The sequence below is a fragment of the Lygodium microphyllum genome, chromosome 11 (genome assembly GCF_053477565.2).
Source record: "Lygodium microphyllum isolate KBCC chromosome 11, Lygodium_microphyllum_v1.1.10, whole genome shotgun sequence".
In the NCBI taxonomy this organism is placed as follows: Eukaryota; Viridiplantae; Streptophyta; class Polypodiopsida; order Schizaeales; family Lygodiaceae; genus Lygodium; species Lygodium microphyllum.
The window spans coordinates 117,273,208-117,295,091 of record NC_141145.1 but is presented as its reverse complement, the minus strand read 5'-3'; the positions used below and the strand labels follow the sequence as shown (position 1 = coordinate 117,295,091).

General features: G+C 41.5%; 1 pseudogene; it reads right to left on the bottom strand.

Moving 5' to 3' along the window:
• Nucleotides 1-16,477: 16,477 nt before the first annotated feature.
• On the bottom strand, nucleotides 16,478-17,055 carry LOC148029276 (haloacid dehalogenase-like hydrolase domain-containing protein Sgpp pseudogene; annotated as a pseudogene).
• Between the last annotated feature and the right edge of the window lie 4,829 nt (nucleotides 17,056-21,884).

The window sequence follows — 21,884 nt, the reverse complement described above, 5'->3', positions numbered from 1 at the left end:
GATACTTTTTCAAAAGGCTAACGTGAAATACATTATGAACCTTTAGGGTTGCGGGCAGCTGTAGTCTGTAAGCATTAGGTCCTAGGCACTTAGTGATTTTATAAGGTCCACAATACCTTGGACAGTGAACTCTTTTTAGGGTGTATGTGGATGAAGACCATATCACCCTCAATGAAGGATCTGTCTTGCCATTTCAAGTCTGCGTAAGCCTTCTGTCTATCCTTGGTGGCTTGGATGTCTTGTCTTATTGATTTGATTTGGTCATCCATGTCTTCCCGCATCTGTTTTGAAGCTTCTACCCTCATGGTTGGATCCGAGAAGCTCAAAGGAGTATGACAATCATGCCCATACAATGCTTGAAAAGGGGTCATTTGAATACTTTGTTGGTAAGAAGCATTGTAGACAAACTCAACTAGTGGCAAATATTGAATCCACCTTTTGGGTTCACGACAGCAGTATGCCCTAAGCATATCTTCAATGACTTGGTTGACTCGTTCCGTTTGACCATCAGTTTGGGGATGGTAAGCTGTACTGAAATAGAGTTGAGTCCCAATGGCCTCGAAGATAGCCCTCTAGAAGTGTGATGTGAAGAGAGAGTCACGATTACTAATGATTCTTCTGGGTAACCCATGCAATTTGAATATTTCCTTGATGAATAATCTTGCGATGTCTGAGGCTTTATAGTTTGTCTTGATAGAGGTGAGCATATCTACTACAACCATAATAGAGTTGTATCCTCCCTGAACTTGGGGTAGGTTAACAACAAAGTCCATACTAATGAATTCCCATTTCATTTGGGGAATGTCAAGTGGTTGCAATTTCCCAGGCATTTTGACATGTTCTGCCTTAATGCATTGACAAGACAAACATTGCGTGACATATTTGAGAACGTCACCCTTGAGCCTATCCCAATAGTAGCTCTTCTTGACTGCATTAAGGGTCTTGGCATAGCCAGGATGTCCTAAGAAAGGGGAGTCATGGGCTTCCCAAAGTATCTTCTGCTTGAGAGATTGGCTTGCACGGATACATAATCTTGTCCTAAAGTAGACAAGTCCACTACTCGCAGAGAATTCTTGATACTTCGTCTTTATCTTCGGGTCTTGATCTTTGATGGGGATCTCCCTTAGCAATTTTTGGTAGATTGGGTCATGACATGCCTCTTCTCTAGCTAGCTCAAGGATTGGGTTGTTTGGCATTGATACCTTTGTGGCTAGAGATCTTCCTGTTTGATGGATCTTGCAAAATAAGAGAGTTTAGAAATGCCTTGCAATTGAGTGCATCGACAACTACATTCTCCTTTCTAGGCCTATATTTGATTTCAAAATCATATTCTTCCAGCACTTCAATCCATCGACGTTGCCTCATATTGAGCTCATTTTGGGTGAAGATCCATTTAAGACTCTTGTGGTCCGTCACTAAGGCAAATCTGTTATCCAGCAAGAAATGTCTCCAAATTTTGAGAGCATGGATGACAGCTAACAGCTCCAAATCATGGGTAGCATAGTTCCTTTCATGGCTCTTGAGTTTCCTTGAAGAGTATGCTAGGGGATGACCTTCTTGTATAAGCACACATCCTAAGGCAAGTGCACTAGCATTAGTTACCACTTCAAACTCCTTACTAAGATCTGAAAGTTTCAGGATGGGTGTTAATACTAAGCTTTGCTTTAGTTTGTCAAAGTTGGTCTATTCAACAAGTGACCATACAATTGCTACTTGCTTCTTTAGTAGATCAGTCAGAGGTGTTGCAATCAAAGCATAGTTTTTGATAAAGATCCTGCACCTCCTATTAAACCAAGAAAACTACATATTTCTTTGACAGAAGTTGGTGTTGGCCATTCCAAAACGTCTCTTGGCCGGATCCATTGAAATTCCTTTCACTGATACAATGAATCCTAGATATTCAATCTGTCGCTTGAAAAATGCACACTTCTTCTTCTTGGCATAAAGCTTATGTGCTCTCATTGTTTCAAGAACAATGCGAAGCTGGGGTTCATGATCTTTTTCCTGCTTAGAGTAGACTAGGGTATTGTCGAAGAAGACAAGTATGAAGTCATCAAGATAGGGCCTAAAGATATCCTGCATTAACCTATTGAAGGTAGTAGGAGCATTTGTCAGCGTGAATGACATCACTAGGAATACAAAGTGTCCATACCTTGTGCTAAATACAGTCTTCAGGATATCTTCTTCCTTGATCCTTACCTAATAATATCCAGACCTGAGATATATTTTAGGAAAGATATTCGCACCTTGAATACAGTCAAGTAGTTCATCTATTCTTGGAATGGGGTATTTATTTTTAATGGTCGATTGATTCAAACCTCTGTAGTCAATGCATAGCCGAAGCGTTCCATCTTTCTTCTTCCGGAACAGCACTGGAGCACTCCATGGCGAAGTACTAGGATGGATGTATCCTTGGTCTAACAGCCGCTTGAGTTACTCTTTCAGTTCAATAGCTTCCAGGATGGACATCCTATATGGTCTCTTTGTGACAGGTATAGCTCCTGGCACCAGCTTGATTTTGTGGTCGACTTCCCTTTGAGGAGGAAGTTCTATTAGCTCTTCAGGAAATACATTTGCGTATTCCTTTAACCATAAAGGTTCTTCCCCAAATTCCTGATTTTGATCTAGCTTATTAATTTTTAATTAGATAGACCGGTAGACCCTTTCTAACTTCTTTTATTATCTGTGTTGCTTTTCCCAGCTGAATTTTTGGCTTACCAGCCTCTCCTTGAGTTGTAACTAGTTCCCCTTCAAAATTTCGGAAGGAGACTTGGCCCTTTCCATAGTGGATGTGGGCATCATTGGGTATTAGCCAATCCATTCCAAGCAAACATTCGTGGACACCTAGGTTCATTACCCTGAATCTCACTGAAGTTAGCTTCCCACCCAGTAGGAATTTCACCTTAGCAATTTTACTGGTACAAGAGACCTCACAACTATTTGCCAATTCCACAAATATAGTAGGTGCATCTATTGTGGTTATCCCTAGTCTTTTTGCATAGATCGGTGAAATGAAGGAATGTGTACTGCCACAATCGATTAAGGTTTTGAAGCTTTTACCTTCATAATTCGATGGAGTTTGGATCACCGAGAATTGGCGATTCAGACCCTTCTTATGAAGAGTGGCGTGAACCATTGCCCTCTCAATGTCAGCATCCATGGATGGATCTTCTTCATCACCTAGCTCCTTGTTGGCAACATTGGAGGTTCTCTCTCTAGCCATGACGGTGGCCCCTTGGCCATGGGTGGCTCCTTGGAATGGCCCTTGGCATTGTCCTCTGTTAAGCCTGGGACACTGCCTCTTGAAGAGTCTGGGCTCGTTGCAATGGAAGCAACGTAGATTGTGATCGTCATTACCTCGTGTAGGAACAAAGTTGTTGACAGCATTGGTCCTTGCTTTCTTCCTTTGTCCCTGCTTTTGACATTGCACTCTGTTAGAGTGAGCCCTATACATCCCCTTATTCTAATCCCTGTAAGGCCAAGTCCTATTGTTCCTTGGCTTGCTCTGCACCTTCTGTATTATTGGTGTAGCTCAAATGAGTGCGTCTTGTAGGTATGTTGGGTGCATTGATTCCAAGTGGGTGTTTATGGGAGAATTTAACATAGCACAAAACTTTGACACCTGTTGTGTCATATCCATTTGTGGTGCGTACTTTAAGAGAGAGACGAACTTGGAATAATATGCATCAAGGGATAGTCCAAGTTGCTTCAATTCATAGAATTCCTTCATCTTCTGTGTGCGGTAAGCAAGGGGAAGGTACCTCCCTCGCACAGCTTCCTTAAGCTTCTCCCAAGTGACTGTCCCTTCCGAGATCCCTTGGTCTCTGCACCACTGTTTCCACCAAAGTCTTGCTTCACCTATAAGCTTAAGTTTGATGAGCATAGCTTGGTTAGCAGGTGCAATTCCTGCTACCTCAAAATAGTCCTCCATGGACTCGATCCAAATCTCGGCATCAGTTTGAAAAGTCCTTCCCTAACCATCGAATTTAGGTGGTTTGATTTGTTTGAGAAGGAATTTCTTCTCTTGAATCACATCTGTACTTAGTGCAGGGGTCAGACTTGGAACCTGCACTTGGGATTGCGCCTGGGCAATAAGATTCTTTATGTTAAAAACTTACCAAATGTTTCTCATATTACATTAATATGGCCAGCACAGCTTTTAGCCAAGTGGCCTAATCACTTAACTCCTTTGCCAACATTTACAGTCAGGATAGACAATAGTAAAAATCTTATTCATTCATGAGGGCATAGCCCTTTGAGTACATTTATTTTGGGAAAGTAGAACAAGCAGATTGGCACATAAGTTTAGGGAAAATAGGATTGTGTTACAATTGGCTATAGGGATTGAGTAATAATATGGAGAGGGGTCATGGATTTTTAGGAATCGATAAGTCATAGGAAGATTGGGGTATCCCTTCCTTTGATACCCGTTCTTCTCATAACGCCCCATCACTTTGATTCTATCGACAAGGATCACCCAAGTCACTTCGTACACATACTTGTTCTACTTAACTTGCCAACCGCCAACATGCAAGGTTGCATTTGCGTGAGCTTTGACAAAGATGAGCAGCTTCACGATCTTTAAATCCTCCATCCACTTGATTCTCTTCAAGTTAGTCTGAAGATACGCAAGTTGGTGGGCTGCTATGTAGTATATTCCTAATTCTCCCGTCCATCTCTATTCTGCGTACAAGGGTGAAGGATTGTAGATGCGGTCTAGAATATTCATGACTCTACAGCCCAGCATCCGTAAGTGAGTAAGGAAATGTTTTCAACAGCAAACATTACTCTATTCCCCTCACCTTCCCCTAGCTGACCCCTTAATCCCTTTACTTTCCTCCATTAAGTTCCTTTTTAAATCTTAGATTTCGTTGGTTTGCTCTGATACCAACTGTAACGTGCCCGTTTGACCGCTTGCGGGACATGTCTTAGAAGCCCATTAGGAGGAGGGTCTAGAAGGCTCCGCTTGGCACTCGCAGGGAATGCCATAGGGTTTGCAGTCTAGGTCTTCCTGAGTTTGCCTCGAGCGAAAGTGTCCAGCCATTCCCACTTGGGATCGACATGAGGTCAAGATTCCTTTCCTATCAGCAAAGTATCTAGGAAGGAGCTAGCCTCAAGCTCTAGTTGTACCACTTTGTGTAGAAACAACAGAGTTGATGTGGATTCATGCTGTACTTGATTCATGGAGAATGGGGATTGAGAGGGTTGCAAAGCTCAACCTCTCTGCTGAACGGCATAGTCCCATTCCTTTTTCCTAAAACAGAATAAACCGAAAATTCTACATCTACTGATACTAGGTCTTCATTGTCTTATTATCTCATCATTTGAGAAAAGTTCCTAGCTAACCAGGACCACCATTCCATAGGACAGACCTACGTCATGTCCAACGAACTTTCCTTAGTTTGCTTTAGTTATTTAATTACCTAACACATTACGTTTTGACATGCAAAATCAGCTTCCTTAATTAAACAAATTCATCACGTGTTCCTTCACGTAACTTAAGAATTGACACAAAAACAATGTCAAACAAGTTTTGCTTTCTCAAGTATCTGTTCTTTATTTATCATAATCTTGGGTTACATCCAATATCATGCCCGAAGGCCATCCCAACAATCTACAGGATCGCTACTCCAAGTTCTACCCATAGACTAGTACACAGGCCTCAAGATCCCATCTCGAGTCACATCGGCCTCTTGCGTGGGATCCGGAGGCAAGGGATTTATAGCCACAGCCTCCCCTGGCACCCAAGCATCCTCCCGCTCCAAGTAGTACCCACGGAGAGACCTCTCGCGGCAGGTTAGGTCCATATACCCATCCTGGGTAACAACCCCCTTGGATAGGGCCAGTCAGAAAATCAAAAGTAATCGTTCCTACCTCTCCCTTCAGGCTTTAAACTTGAAGCATTAAGTGTTTTCCTTGATTTAGTTCCTTGAGCAAGAGATCAAATAATGTATCTAAGTACAAGCACGAACATGTTCGGAGGTCGTTTGTGCGACCGACTGCTAAGGTGTGACTCCCTTTTTCCTGGATGCTCCCCAGCACCCGACCCTGGGTCTTTTCGCGACTTGGTGAGATCCCAATAATTTTGAACAAGATGTGCAAGAAAATGGTCTTGGAAAGTTGACTTATACTTGCCCTTTTCCCTTGGTTTTACCTTAGGGTATCTTAGCCCCTAACTCAAGCATTAGTTGGTCAGTCAAGGCAACGGACATGCCTTATTCACAACCCAACCTAGGGTCTTTTAATCTCTAATTCTAGCCAAGCTCATTTAACACACATGGCAACACATGATTTCTCATTTAACTTTCAAGATGCAGTCTAGATGCGTGCAATCCTTCCAATTCTCTTAGTGCGGTGCTATGCAAGATTTCCCAACCATCATGTATGTTGTGCGTTTAGTGTAGTTGTCCCCTAAACGGTTTTTATCTCTCTTTATTCCTGGCAATGAGTACTTATCTCTAATGCACCAAATCACATGTGATGCGTCTATGGAAGTCTAGGGTTTTTTCTCTAACGATGCAAGTGTATCTTATGAATAGAAATTAACATTTCCTGTGTTTCTTTTAACCATGATTGCGCAATGTGAATTCTAAATGACTATTCATGCACTGAACTGGTTAAAAAGCTATCATTTTATGTGAAATAAAGTGATAACCTTATCATTTTATGTGAGTAAAAGCTATCATTTCTTGTGAGGTAAGGCATTAACCTTATCATTTTACGTGCATAAAATCTTATGGGAAATCAACCTCTACATTTCGCGCATGCAACTTAGTTCTTAGAATAAACAAAACCTTATGCACGACATTATCCCTTCCATGAGAAATAAGTCCTAAATTAAATTTTTAATGCTTGGAACCTGGGCTTGATTTGTGTGTGCTGTGTTGGTTGTTCCGCTCCTCCCTCCAGCATTACCGGTGGTTTGGGTGCCTATGCTTCCCACGACTTTCTTCTTGGGAGCTATTTGCCTCGCGGAGATTAAGCAGTCCGGACCTTAATGGTTTTGGTTTGACAAGATCGGTTGGGAAGACCACCAGTTGTGGTTCGTTGCCAAGAGAGTGGTTTGGGTGACTCATAGCCGTTAACCCCCTTTCTCTCTCTTCTTCTTTTCCTCCTCTCTTTCTTCTTTCTCTCTCTCTCTTTTCTTCTTCTTTGTTTTTCTTACTCTCCTACTCTCTCTCCCTCTCCTTCTCTTCTCCTACTTTTCTCTTATTCCTCTACTCTCCCTCTCTCTCTCCTCTTCTTCCCCTTCTCCCACTTCTTTCTCCTTTTGCTCCTTCCTCTTTCCTTCTTCTACTACTTCTCTCCTCTCTCCCTATACCTCTTCTTCTTCTTCCTCTGTCTCTCTCCTTTCCCTTCTTCTTCTCCTCTCCTCCTTCTCTCCCTCTTCTTCCTCTTCCTCTACATCTCTCCTACTCCTCCTCTTCCACTACTCTCCCTCTACTTCCCTCTTCCCACTCCTTCTTTTCCTCTCTCCTTCTCCTTTACTCCTTCTCCTTCTCTTCTCTCTCTCCCTCCTTCTTGCTCTTCCACCTCCTCCTTCTTCTCTACCCACTTCTTCTCTTCCCTCTCTCTCTCCTTCTCCTTTCCATCCCACTCCTCCTTCTTTCTCTACCCTCCTTCTACTTCTTATCCTCTCCTCCTTCTACTTCTTACCCTCTCCTCCTTCTACTTCTTATCCTCTCCTCCTTCTACTTCCTATCCTCTCCTTCTCCCTTTCCCCTCAGGGCTGGTCAAGGTGGCAACTAGGGAGGGAGGCGACGTGTTTGGGGGCCCCGGAAGTGTCAACCAAGGAGGGAGGCGGCGTTTTTGAGAGGGTCTGCCTCTCCTTCTCCCTTTCTCCTCAAGGCCGTCAAGGTGGCAACTAGGGATGGAGGTGACGTGTTTGGGGGCTCAAGGAGGGTCCGTAGCGTCTCGTAACTGGGGGGGTTGACTAGGATCAAAGGCATTAGATGGCCTGCATAGTGTTAAAGGGGGGAGAGTGACACGTGGGAAGTTGGGTGGCAGAGCGGCCACCAGCAGAGGCTGCTATTGTAGTCAATCACAGGGGGGAGAGACCTTGTTTGGAAGGGCCCAGGGAGGTGGCAAGTGCCTATTGTCGAGGCGATGGGGGTGGCTACGGCTGAGAGCCCAAGGGGGGTTGGCACCATCAATGCAGATGGGAGGGGAAAACGGCCTTTAACAGAGGCCCTGTGCGGTAGCTGGGGAGAAAGGTTAGTGACGTGTCAAAGGGCATAGCCTCTCCATATCCTCCTTCACCTCTTGCCTGAGGAGGGGAGAAGCCACCCCTTAAATAGGGGAGGGGAGGAGGTCGGTGGCATGGCCACCCCTCCTCCTAGAGACTACATGCCTGCCCCCCATCATCCACCACTCCCCACTCTCTCTCCCCCTCCCCCGACTGCTATCGGCGAGGAGAGAGGATGGAGGTAGGTGGCATGGCCACCCCTCCACTTGGAGACTACATGCCTTCCCCCCATCATCCACCACTCCCCACTCTCTCTCCTCCTTTCCCAACTACTATCGGGGCGAGGAGAGAGGGGGGAGTAAAAATTTTTTGAGTTTAATGAAAAAAAAAATTCCCTTTTCCTTTAGGGGAGGGGTCCTATGGCCCATTACAATCGCATACTTGGTAGTAGAGTGGAATTCACACTTAGCAAAGTTCTTGGAATTGGAAAGCGTGAATTTCATGATGCAATTATTGAAATGTTAAAGCAAAAAAGACAATTTGATGGTGAAGTTTTACAAGCATTGATGTAGATTGACAAAGACATTGAGAAACATCTTCAAAGGGAATATAATGATGCATGTAATGCTGATGTGGAGTAGGCTGATGTTGAAAATGGGTTAAATGGGAGTGTAGACAGCAAGCTTATGGCTAAAATTGGTCTTATGGGCAGTAGTAAGCATAGAGAGAAGGCTATGTATAATGGGGATGCCCATCAACAAGTACATAAAGAAGAAGGTGCTCATTTTATTCCAAGCTATCATTATTCATGAACGCATTGGTCTCGTGCTACAACAGAGACAATTGTTAAAGTGGGAGAAAGAGAGATGCTTTGCACAACTCTCTTGGATCATGGTTTTGAAATCAATGTTATGGCATGCAGCTTGTATGAGAATGGAGGTTGGCCGATTGATGTAGATTAAGGATGGTGCATGCATGCAGCAAACTATTCATCAGGGGATCTTTATGCGGCTTGTTTGAATCTACCTGTGACTATTGGAGATGTTAGGGGTGAATATTATTTTCTTGTGCAGAATTCATGTAGTTATCTAGTGATTTTGGGGCAACCCTATATTTCAAAATCAAGGCTAGAAACAAAAGCCTTGGATGATGATTCTTCATATGCTTGGGTTTGGAGTAAAGATAATATAAAGGCAGTACAATTTCTCACTATTTGTGTGAATCATTTCTACAACCAGGATAGGCTACGGGATAATCCCATGCCATTGAATGCATGAGAGTTTAAGGATTTTAGACATCACTACTATAAGTGGAGGCTATGGCAATGCCTCTAGGAAGATAATTATTCCTCCAAGAAAGGGGGAACTGTGTTTGTGTAGTCTTGGCAATTTTAAGAAAATTTTAGCCATTTGTAGGACTAAAAAGAAATATGTAGAATGGGCTAAAAAAGAGTTCAAGACATATATGATTTGATGGCTGAAAATGAAGGTATTTTAGGGTTGTTTTCAAGGTTGGTTGATGTTAATACAATGACTGAAATTTCTTGCAACAATAATACTTAAAATGGGGCAGAAAAATGGGTTATTTATGTTGACACTTTAGAGATGTATGAAGTCATTCAAGAGTTTGCTAAGGATTAATGTTATGGGATGCAAAATAGGGCTAAAGCAAGGGTGGATACAAAGTACAAAATAGTTGTAAAGAAGGGTAAGCCTGTGGCTTTACTTTTACAACTGGAAAGTGATGGGTTGGCTAAAAAAGTGTCTCAACAGCCTAGTTTGCGGGATCCCATGGAGTAGGACATAAATTTATAGCTGAAACTTTAAAAAAGTTGAAAATTGGTGATACAAGCTTTCTTTTGCCTGTAGAAAGACCTTGTTTTTTTGCATATGTTGCCAAGGCATGGAAAATCCTTTCATTTTAGTCAAATGAAATTGGATGTGTGGATCTGACCATGGTGATCTTTACAGAACCTCATGTGCCATGGAATTTAAAGCCTATTCTAGTACCTCAGGCATATTCTCCTAAGCTGCTAGAGATTTTGAACAAGAAGATCACGATGCAGATTTTGGAGCTATCTTCAACTCCATAGTTGAATTAGTGATTTATTGTTCCAAAGAAGAATGGCTCTTTGAGGTTTATACAGGATTTGCAACCAATTAATAAGGTCACCATATGGAATGTTGGATCATGCCTGATAGTGGATGAATTTGCAAAAGCATTTGCAGGAAAGGCAATTTAATCTATGGGAGATTTATATTCAAGATATGATCAGTTCCAACTTGCATTAGAAAGCCAAGATATCAGTATCATGATGACACCATTTGGATTGCTTAGGATATTTATGCTTCCACAGGAAGAAACAAATTTAGTGGCACATATGATGAATGCTATGTGTAAAGTTTCGAGGGAGCATATCCCTCAATTGACCTTACCCTTTCTTGATGATAAGCCAATAAAAGGGTGTAATATCCATGAGAAGAATGAAGAGTTGAATGGGCAGGGATGTAGAAGGTTTGTGGCTGATCATATTGTTGATTGTGACAGGATTTTGAGCCATCTTTAAGAAGTGCATTTGACTTAGTTAGGACAAAAGTCAGTTTTTGGAGTGGAGGAACTATTAATTGTTGGGCACATGTGTGGACCATATGGAAGAAAGCCCTCACTAGTAAAGATTAATGCCATAAGCAGGATGTAGGAGACATGTTTGAATATATCAGAGAGGTAATAAGATTTTTGGGTGCATGCGTCTTTTACTTGATATGGATTCCACATTTTGCTCATGTGGCTGAAAGTTTATATCAGCTCTTGAGAAAAGGGCAAAAGATTTGGTGGGGTAAATAGCATACAAAGGCTGTTCAAAAGTTAAAGATCTTATTGATTTCAGCCCCAACACTAAAGAGAGAAAATTATGAGAATGGTAGCCTATTATTCTTACCATGGATACAAGCCCAATTGGCATTGGTTGTGCGAGGGGTTAGGATTATGTTGATGGGAATAGATATGCCATTCGGTTTGGAGCAAAGGTCCTCAATGAATGGCAATAATGGTATTCTCAAGTCAAAAGAGAGCTTTGGGGTGTAGTGATAGCCCTTAAGTGTGATAGGGAGTATTTTATGGGAGCTCATGTAGTGGTAGAGACTGGTTATCTACCTCCATTGGGAATGATAATAAATTGCTCAACTATTGATATTGCCATGTTATTGATTGCATATATAAAGTCACTTAACCCTAATTTTTAGCATATTGCAGGTAGAGAAAACCCCATGACTGACATGCTTTCACAAGCAAGGCTTGAAGATGAAGAGGAGTTGATGGAAGATGAAGAGGATGATGTGATAGGTGTTGAAAATGACTTTATGACAGCAGGGAATGAGTATGCAGCTGTTGTTACTATAGGTATAGATCTTAAAACAACAAATACACCTATAATTAATGCCGATATGGTATCATAACAACAAATACAATAGGTACAACTATTGTGATAGGGATTTCAATAGTAAGAAAATAGCTTATAGCCATGGAAAAGAGATAGGCAGTAGAGAGAAAGCATCATCAATGTTATACTTTAGTGAGAATACCAATTTTAGAAGAGTTGTATGAGGATGATTGGCTAAAAATAGGCCAATATCTCAACCTCATGACAAAGAAGGTGGAATGGTCTGAAGCTGAATTTAAAAGGATTAAAAGAAAAGCTTATGGGTTTATCTTGACAGATGGATATTTATGGAGGCATGCAAAGAAAAAGAGAGGAGCTTTAGTACGTGTATTGGGAGATAGGGCTTCTCTAATGCAAGAATTTCATGAAACCTTATGGGTTGGACATAAAGTAGTTTGGGGCACATTTGCCAAGATCAAAGAGAAGTATTGATGGCAAAACATGTATAAAGAAGTGGAGCATTATGTGGAATCATGCAGTGTCTGTCAAATGTATTCCATGATAAAGCATAGGGATGGGTTGCAACCAACTTATCCATTGTCTATGCATTACAAATGGGTAGTTGATTTGGTTACTATGCCTATAGGTTTATGGAATATGAGATATCTTGTGCTTGCACAAGAAGACTTGACAAATCAAGTGGAAGGTCAAGCTCTTAGTACAAACACTACTCAAGCAGTTTGTAGGTTCTTATTGGAAGAAGTCTTTTGTAGGTATGGTTGTGTTGGTAAAGTGGTTGTTGATAGAGGAGAATTGGATGCAAATGAGGCTCGTGACTTCTTTTCATTATTGGTTAGCAAGCTGGCTTTAAGTTCAGCCTATAATCGTGAAGCAAATGGAAAAAGTGAAAGGGGTCATCATCTTTTCATTAAGGCATCAGCAAAGTCATGCAAGGACAAGTTGAAAGAGTGGCCAAGAATGTTACTCTTTGCTTTGTGGGCTGATAAGAATACTCATAGTGCAATCACAAGGTACATGGCTATTGAATTAATGTATGGACAATAGCTAATCATGCCTATTGAGGAGACTATTGCTACTTGAGTGTTCTACCATGGGAAGGGGGTTTGAATAGAGAAGATTTGCTAGTCCTACGCATTAGAAAATTAGAAATAAGGACTGAAGACATTGAGACGGCCATGAAAAAGCTAAAGGTTGAAAGGATCAAGAAAAAGAAGAGGTTTGACCAGCGGCACAGACTTCGACCACAAGCTATATAGGAAGGGGACTAGCTGCTAGTTTATGACAGCAGCTTGGAAAATCAACATAGTGCCAATCGAAAGATGGCAAAGTAATGGTTTGGTCCATATGTGGTAAGGTTTGTTTTTGACAATGCTATCTATGCATTAAATGAGATGGATGGGACATCTCTAATGATTCCAATGGCTGGAAAATGTATCAAGCTCTTTAAACATAGGGAGTCCTCAAAATATGAGTTGAAGGAGTTGGATACTGAGTGTGAACATGAGAATATGAAAGAAGAAGAGATAGAAGATGAAGACATTGACATGGCAGATGATACTTCTTCTAACACTGTAGATCCATAAGACTTTGGCACATGCCGGTAGGTTAAGAGGGGATGGATGTCATTCCCCTATGTGGACAGAGTGTGGAAAACTCTAGAGTGCATCGTCATTTAACTTTCTTATTGATCTAGAGAGTCAATGCCATATTAGTCATTAGTGTAAGTGTTCGTAGTGTGGATGCTTAAAAAATACTAGATTTTGGACAAGTTTAGCCTATTTTTTATATTTTGGATATTATTTATTATAAATATCCAAAATCTCTAGACAACTTCTAGAATAGGATGATGTGAAAAAAAAGAAAGACTTGGCTTTCTGCCATTTTTGGGGATTTTATGCAAAAATAAAGATTGGTGAAATTGCACGATGCATTATCGTAGTTTATAGGCAGCAAACAGTACTCCAAATAGAGAGAAGAAGAAGAAGTGATTTGGGAGAGTTCTGACCAGGTGTCCTAGTATTTTACCCCCCTTTCAGAGAAAACAGAAGCATCATATTGGCAGTTTGGGCTGCATAGAAGAAGCTATGGTTTGATGCACGTTTTTGGTCTACAAGGGATTTATCTCCTCAAGATGCAGAAATATATTGATAGGCTTCACCTCTATGAGTATTCTTCTACATTTTCTATTTCTTCAAATCCCTTCTCTTTCATCAATTGCTCTCGCTGAATCTCCCTTCACCCTACTGTCTCTTATCCCTATGGTGAACTTTTGACCACAAACGCTCTAACAATGCTATAATTTGTATATGTATTCTATCTTATTTCAAAAATAAAGCTATTGACACTCTTTCAGGGCCCTTGATGCCTCCTTTGTACTTTCTTGTTCCATTCCTTGCATCTCATCATTAACCGGCACCTATTTCCCCTCATCCTTTTAGCCCATTTGAACATCATTTATGGCGAGAGAGAAAGAGGAGAGAGAAATATTAAAATCTAAACTTTTCATATAATGCATCAAATCTCTTGTTATTCTTCATGATGCAAAGTGTGGAATTTAGGGATCTCAGCTCCACGAGGAGAATGTTTGATGACAAGAGACACAAAAACTAAAATTTTAAAGAAATGGAGGGGTGCTTAAAAAATGTACCTCCCATTCATGATTTTTTTAATTTTTTCTTCTTTTAATCATGATTATCTTATAATTTGCAAAAAAATTGGTTCACTTTAGTACATTTGCACTATCTTGCAAGTAATTTTGGATCGAATAAAGGGGCAAAAACGGCCTCATATTCAGGACTAGACATTGGATATGGTTAACTTTCTGGCATCAAAATCTATTACTCTACCCTTTGTCACTTGCTTTTCGGCTTTTGGATCAGGTAACTACTTTATAATACTGAATCTTACAGCCATTAAGAGGGGGTTGAAACAGACTTTGATCAATGAGTGGATACTTACGTGGGGTTCCCACCATCGAATGCACCTAGGAAAAATCCAACTCCTTGATCCATGATTGATACATTTTTTGCCAAAACCACCTCTTTTATGGATCTCAAGCTACTTTTGTGCTTTAAATTTGGCTCTAACCACCATTGAAGTAATAATACCAATAGTGCTACTTCATTTATGTGGCAAGAGAAATTCATCAACACCAGTAAGTGTAACAGCAAGTTATGATACTCCAAATGGAAATGGAGCATGTGTAGCAGGAGAACGAGACTCTTGGAGTCCAAATTCAATAGCAATAAGCAAAGGTGGTGGAGAAATGGTAGTGTATTATAGCTTTTCAAGAGGCTCACTTGGATTGTATACCAAATCGGATGGGCAAAAATTGACTCTATATTTCTACATGAATAGATGGCAGCCATCACCAAATCATGTTGGGTTTGTGTGTATCGATCTTGATGTTTTGCAAGTGCTATTGTAGGATATCTTCCAACCTGAAGTGCTCAAAGCTTGGAACAAAGCAGTATAAAAATTTTGGGTTCTACTCATAGATCCGTGTTCCTAGCTACCATCCTTGCCTCATCGACTAAAATATGATCAAGATGTCAATGTGTGGTCCTAATCTCTAGCCCATAGCTCACTTTGGACACCCCTACAATTATTGACCTTGAAGCAAGTTGTCGAAGGGTTTTTGAAAGCAAAGTCGCAACCACAGAGGTTCTTGAGAAATTCCAAGATAGAAGATTAAACAAGTGAGATCTTGATTCAATTTGAAAGAAGGAAACTAATGCCTCTTCTCTTTCAATCTTCTTTCTTAACAACTTGCATCATGATGGTTGTATTGGGTCTTCATCATCATCATCCAAGTTTTCAATATCAGTCAAGTGTAGATACCACTTTTGAAGCAACTAGTCAGTTTTTGTGGACTTCTGCACTAAGTTTTGGTACTCCAATGGAAACAGAGATTGGAAAGACGAAAACAGATAACTCTGAACTCAAAGGAGGTGGATAGACATGGGTTTTAGTGACTTTATGTAACTATGTCAGGTTGCTGGAATATATTTTTTTGTTCAGCCTGTGAGTGGGCCTGTGGAGGACATCATTCCACTCATACATAAAAGCTTCTCCCACAAATCTGAAACAAACAGGTTACCTGTCCTCATCTTTAAGTGATTTCCAAGAATCTCAAATTGATGGTGGCACAAGTGCTGATGCAAGGTTTGTTGTCACTGAGAACTGTCGGCTGTCTCCTCCGTGCTCTAGGCACGATGGGATCCATCGTTACGAGAGGGATAATAATGGTCGTTGGCTACATGTATCCGGCTTATGAGTGCTTCAAGTCCATTGAGAACAACAAACCGGATGTCGAACAGCTCCGATTCTGGTGCCAGTACTGGGAACAACTTACATCTATTCCACGTTTCTGAAGCCTTTTGTGTCAAATCATGAGGTGGAGATTGAACGCAACTTGAATGAACTGAGAACAAGAGTGGGCGATTCTGCTTGTCGACTTTGGGAAAGGGGCTCAATTTATGCCCAAAGTCGGTTCACAGAATTACTCCAGTATGCAGCATCTCAACCACTGGCTTTAGCACCATCTTCAATCCCACACCCTCTTCAATACCATCTTCATCTCCTCAGCAACAATAGGGGAAACATAAAAGATGGTTTTGGAATTCCGCAGATTGATTGGGTGGTTAAATATGTCAGCATATTCCACTATCAGGCTATCATGTTTTCTATGTGATAAAGCTTAAGTACGACTGCTCTCAACCGATCTGAGCCTGACAGTATCTCTCCTCAGAGCAGGTGTGCCTATTCTTATTCGTGATTGTATTCTTGTCTCTTTTAGTTTTAGTTTTCTATCTACTTGGGGGGAGAGAGACGACATGCACGCAGTGGCCTGTAAATTGCTAGTGTTGTCTTGACGTCGAAGCTCTACACTTTCACTGTTTGGGCCATTCAGCATTTTCACGAGGTGCATTTGTAACAGCAGCGCGTTGGAGACCATTCTGTTTTATCCATTCACAGAGTCCTTTCAGACCTTCTACAGGCTTCAGTAGCTTCCTTGCAAGACTGCGAAAACGAGCTTCTTTTTTTTTTATGAATTTGGCACATTTCTCATTATCCCAGACAGGGAATAAATGTTTAATCACCTCAGCGTCATCTCTTCCTGTTATATGGTTGATGTAAAATTCTTCGCTTATCGGTTTTCCTCCCTGGAAGCTCACCTCTTGCAGGAGTTCAGCAAAAGCTGTATAATGCAAAGGATCTGAATCACATAGTGTCCCATCAACATCAAATATCACAGCTTTAAGATGATCAGACTGTGGAAAATATGGTTTAACAAATCTTGCAGCTTCATTCCATCCCTTTGGTTCCTAACGTACACGTGCAGGCTGATGACATTCAGCTCTTTGAAAAAGGAGTTTTGCCTGCGTTCCTTTATTACCAGAAATCCTTGATACAACTTCTGTATCTGCTGTAAAAGACGGAGGTAACCCCCATGATCGAACGCTGCCATGCTTTTCCTTCCGCCCCGTCTATTTTCCCCTTTAATGCCATAATCAACCGTTCACAATTGTCTGTGCTTGTGAGGTTCGTGAATTTCCTTTTGAAACTGACGAGCTTCCCTCTAATCCTCCTTTTCTCAGCGTCCGCGCATCCCGTGTAAGATCCATACCTCCTCTGTTTCCCACGTTCAAAACTTCCCTCCTTTCCGGATTTCCCTCCAAATTTGTGGTACCTTTTTCCATAATCAATCCTAAAAAAGACCACCTTTGTTTTTAGCATACTCTATATAGAGAGTATTCACCACAAAGAGTTTTAACCAAGTTCAATTTTTACTACAATACTCTCCATGTGGTGTATTGCACACAAATGAAAAGGAATAGGCTTAATATTGTTCCCACTTGCCAAGCCAAAATCCTAGTAAGTCCATCATAGTGCCATATACCCTCGTCATGGACGCTAATAGCTGAATTCCCTTGTCAACATAGCCAAGGATAAGGAAACTCCAAAAAATACTCATTACATTATGGTATGCAGTCAAACATGTGCTGAACATCAAGCAAGCTCCCACATTTGGCATATTTATCCTCCAATGTACTTCGATTTGCATCTCTTGGAAATAGTTTAGTACTTCCTCACAAAACCCATAATCGGCATATCTTAAAATATAAAAAAAAATCCATGTTCTTCTCTGTCTTCAGCATAGAATGAAAGAGCAAACATAACAACTAAGTATGTACAAAGTATCAAATCACACGCACAACTTTTGGGTGATTTTCACACCTCGAATGTGCAGCAATACGACATCCACCCCCTCTAATCCTGCGCATCCTCCGGATGGGCCAACTACCCATGATCATTATCATCAAGATCCACAAACAAATCAATCTCTTCGTTATGCATTTCCGGTAGATCAACAAGATTTTCAGCCATATCATCTGTCTCTTCCATTGGAGTTTCTTGTCGTTGCTCTTCTCTTGAAAATTCTTCCAATGCATAATCCTCATTATCTCTTTTCTTGAAAATTTTGATTCTTTTTCCAGCAATAGGTACTCTAAGCACTGTCCCATCCAATTCAGTCAGCTCATATGTTGCATTATCAAAGACATGTCTGACTATGTATGGCCCAAACCATCTTTTCACCATCTTCCGAAAAATCTGCAATAACTTCCTCATTTTCCGCATGGTTCTAGTGTGGCTCTCATTCCAAAATAGTTTCTGCCCCTTTCGAAACAGCTCATAAAAACAATCTGCTATGTGTGCAAAATGGGGTGTCCAAATCATGTAAAACACACAAGCTCTAATGAATCTCTGTATCTCTGAAGTGGTAGAACAATACTCCATAATCTTGCCTATAAAATCCACCTTCTTATCCACAGTCTTGTATTTCGTGTCAACCCTGGCTTCATTATGCCCTTCTGCATTACATAAATCTTGCTGTAAATCAGCAATTCTGCACTCTAATGGCTGAATATTCTCAGCCCTCTGCTCTATGGACTGCATAGAAACAGCCCCAAACTCTGAATGCTGAAATATTTCAGCAGTAAACTCTGTTGGCTGAAAAATTTCAGCCCTCTGTCTCTCTGAAAGCTGATCATAACCAGCTGGAAACTCTGTTTGCTGAATTTCTTCAGCACTCAACACTCTTTGCTGAGTTACCTCAGCCTCTGACTCAATCTGTGACACAAAATCTGCAATTTCATGAAACATGTCCAGGGATTGCACTAATACATTACCATGACAATTCAGCATATCAGTTTTCAGCATATCTCCCATCTCTGTCATCGTATCTGCACAAATCACACTGTCATACATACCATCTATGTGCTCATCATCCTCCAAAATTCCTGCATTTTTCAAATTTTTCTCCTTTCTGCATATATAGTGCCTGGCAGCTCTAGACAATCTAGAAGTCTTCTGATAGCTCATTGAACCGTTTGCTGAAATCCCAACATAACCGGAGGAGAAAACACTGCTGCCAGGAGGCGAGAGCTCCAATCTCCTCTCCTCTGTACCACCGTCGTCTCGCGAAACGGCGGTACCTAATGAAAACCCGAATCCCTCACAGTGGGTAAGGGTGCATCTCTGAGAGTATCCCTGTTTCTAACATGATTCACACATACAGTCATAAACTGAACTGCTCTCATACCATCTTTACTGCGAATCCGTGCATAAGCAGATCCATCATCCATGACCTTTGTCTCCATGCGCATCTCTGTAATGAATGGCTGACCAAGAATTATGGGATAAGAGCATGAATCCTGCACAAAGAAATGAAAATCCTCCTCTACATCACCAATAGAAACCCTGACACTAGGGCAAGCAGCATATAAATCACCTGCAGTGTTATTGGCAGCTCTCATACGCCACCCATGCTCTACATCCATAGGCCATCTGTTACTCTCATAAACTCCACGAACAATGAGATTAATCTCTGAACCATGATCAACCAATGCAACATAAGGCACCTGTTTTTCTCCAACCTTTACCATCGTCTCTGTAGTTGCCCTAGCCCAATGGCTCCGCGAAAAGTGACTACGCGGTATCAAAACAGGCTCATCAATTTTAGCATAATGCATAGGCTAAACCCTCTTCTCTACCTGCGGCAAAACAGAAGCATTATCAACCATAACCTCATCATCATCATCATCCAACTCTCCAATCAAAACTCCCTGTGTATCAGTGGTAGCCAATGCATGTCTTTTCCTCTTCAGGACCTCTTGAAACTGATCATGAAACTCTCTTTTTGAGATGCCCAAAATCTCGGAAATAGTGAAAGTCACCTCACTGCCAAGTATCTTATTATTAAAGATTTTCTTCATATCTGTAGATGTCTCAATATCGGACATCAATCTGAATCCTGGCTGCTTTCTCTCTCTAGGCTCTTGCCTCTTTTCCCTCTTTTGAGCATCCTCCATCTGTTGATCTGGCCCTGGTCGTGAAGACGGTCCTGCAGTAGGTGGAGTAACAAACTCACCCCCTCTAGTCTTCTTAGCTGCACTTGGATTGTCTTCATCCCTCTTACGCTTCTCCTCAACAAATACATCTGCACCATGAGATTTAGCCAAATAAGCATAAATAGAATACCTGTCAATAGGCGAGTCCCATCCTGTCTCTGATCTGATGCTAGAGCCTGCGCTAGTCAAAACAGTTTGCTGAATTTTCCCCTTGTTTGCAGTCTCCATAGCATAAGTCCATAGTGCGGACTGAGTCTCTGATCCCTTCTCAATCTGTACTCCATATGCAGAAGCATCACCTCTAGCCGTCACATAAGAAGTACGCGCAGCCATGTCCTCCACTAACTTCTTCATTCCACCTTTACCAAAGTTGGTAGCAAGTGGAGCTCCTGTCTCAGTCAACCAAATCTTACCATCTTGCCCCCAATATACCAAATTTTGCCTCCTTGCATCCTGGAAAGAGTCACAATCCCTGCAATGCTGATGCTCCGTACTATCACACCAAATACATCTCCGATCTCTCCTAGGAGCACTAGGAGCACTAGAAGAAGTAGCAGGCGCAGTCGAAGCAAACTGCTCCTTCAACTTACCCACCAACTCCGCTTTGACTGACTCAAGTGTCAAATCTGTGATACCTTTGATTATGTCATCAAGAGAAGTAGGCACCGATGGAGCGGATGGTTTTGGAGCAGAAGGTGTAGGCATCGGTCGTGGAACTGGAGGAATAGGTGGAGTAGAAACAGTAGGCACTGGCATAGGCCAAGAAACTAGCTGAGGAGGAGAAGAAATAACAGGGATAGAAGTAGGCATAGGAGCTGATGATGGTGTACGTGTCATGGAACCATTCTGTAGGCGAGTCTTCCATATCCTCCTCTTGGTCAAAGTCGAGACTGCATCCTGAGCATCCTGCCAATCAGTTTTAAGACCCATAGGCTTCGTGCGATCTTCAAGAAGCTCACCCAATTCTTCTTGAAGAGCAGGATCTGCAGCTTGCAAGAAAAGTTCAACTTTTTCAACATCCAATGCTCTTTGTTCAATGGCATCAAGCTGACTATACCTCTCTTCAAATTCTCGAATCAACTCCGAAGCAGCAAGACCCTTGTTTGGCATGTAGACCCACTCTCGGAATGACCGTCGAGTAGCCATACCAAAGTCCTCAAGGAAATATTCTTCTTTCAAGGCTTTCTTATAATCTTGCCAATGTGTATTTTGAATAAACAAATCAGTCACTTTTGTTCTCAAAGCAGGTGTGACAAGACGAAGGAAGTACTTACTCATAAGTCCAGCAGGAACTCCAAAAAACCCCATCTTGATCTCATATGTCTTCAAATATGCTGAAACATTACGCCCGTCAAATAGCTTCTTCTCACTCTCAACTGCTTCAATAGCCTTAGTTGCGATGTTTGCATTCTCCTGCTCCGAATAGAGTTGCCTTTGCTGAGACAACTGTTGTTGATGCAATTGTTGTTGCTGCTGCATATACATTTGTGTTTGCTGATTTTGGAGCTGCATATACATGGACATATTCTGCAAAATCTGTTTTAGATCCTCCGTTGAAGTACTTGACGCAGCAGTCATTGATGGAGCTGAAGTAGAGGCAGCTGGAGTTGTAGAGGAAGCTGAAATAGAGGCTGAAGTGTCTCCCATCCTGAAATTTCTGCAACGCTTTCACGTCGGGTTCACCAAAGATATCGAAGGGTTTTTGAAAGCAAAGTCGCAACCACAGAGGTTCTTGAGAAATTCCAAGATAGAAGATTAAACAAGTGAGATCTTGATTCAATTTGAAAGAAGGAAACTAATGCCTCTTCTCTTTCAATCTTCTTTCTTAACAACTTGCATCATGATGGTTGTATTGGGTCTTCATCATCATCATCATCCAAGTTTT